This window comes from Phaethon lepturus, unplaced genomic scaffold (genome assembly GCF_000687285.1).
Source record: "Phaethon lepturus isolate BGI_N335 unplaced genomic scaffold, ASM68728v1 scaffold37951, whole genome shotgun sequence".
Classification (NCBI taxonomy): domain Eukaryota; kingdom Metazoa; phylum Chordata; class Aves; order Phaethontiformes; family Phaethontidae; genus Phaethon; species Phaethon lepturus.
The window spans coordinates 1-739 of NW_010517633.1; the positions used below are offsets into that span (position 1 = coordinate 1).

At 43.6% G+C, this 739-nt stretch overlaps 1 non-coding gene across 1 annotated transcript; it reads right to left on the reverse strand.

The window, feature by feature from the left end:
* Nucleotides 1-644: 644 nt before the first annotated feature.
* Nucleotides 645-716, reverse strand: TRNAE-CUC. The gene has a single exon. It is a non-coding gene; the product is annotated as a tRNA-Glu (tRNA).
* Between the last annotated feature and the right edge of the window lie 23 nt (nucleotides 717-739).

A 739-nucleotide genomic window follows, 5' to 3' on the forward strand; every position in this document is an offset into this window, starting at 1 on the left:
AGCCCCATACTAGCCAATATGAAGAACATAATTCTATCCCAACCAAAATCACCACATGTGTTTGGGGAAGGTGGTGTGGGTTGCTTCTTCCTTGTGAAAAGTCAAACCCATTCATGGGATTATTGTTGCTCGAGGACCCGGGTGTACTTGGTGGGTAATGCAGAAGGTTGTGGAGGTCCAGCATGTGCCTCGAGGAGATTTAACCTTGGGGAAAAAATAATCTGTGATGTGAGTTGTATGTTGTAAGAAGTGATGTAACAGGAACGGTCTGAACTGACAAAGAGTGCTCTTCACAAGGAACCAGGCAAGTGTAACGATGATCCAAATCAAGCTGGTGTTGGCACCTAACGCTTCACGCAGCCATCTTGCTAGATGGAGCCAAGTCATACCCTGCTCTTACAAAGATTTAGGAGGGAGGTGGAAGATCCATTCTACCATGGAATGGTAGAGTAATATCTATCTGTTAAGGCACAGGGTATAGTGGTTAATGAGACTGTATAAATCTGTATCTTGGATATAAAGATGGTTTAAAGTATGTAGTATAAATTGTAAATGTTGGTAAGAACATAGCTCAGGAATGAGAAATGAGATGTTTCCTATGCATGTTCCTCATGCCCCACATACTGACCTTCATAAAGGTCTATTTCCCTGACCGGGAATCGAACCCAGGCTGCGGCAGTGAGAGTGCCGAATCCTAACCATTAGACCACCAGGGAACACAAAGGTTTATTTGGAATAG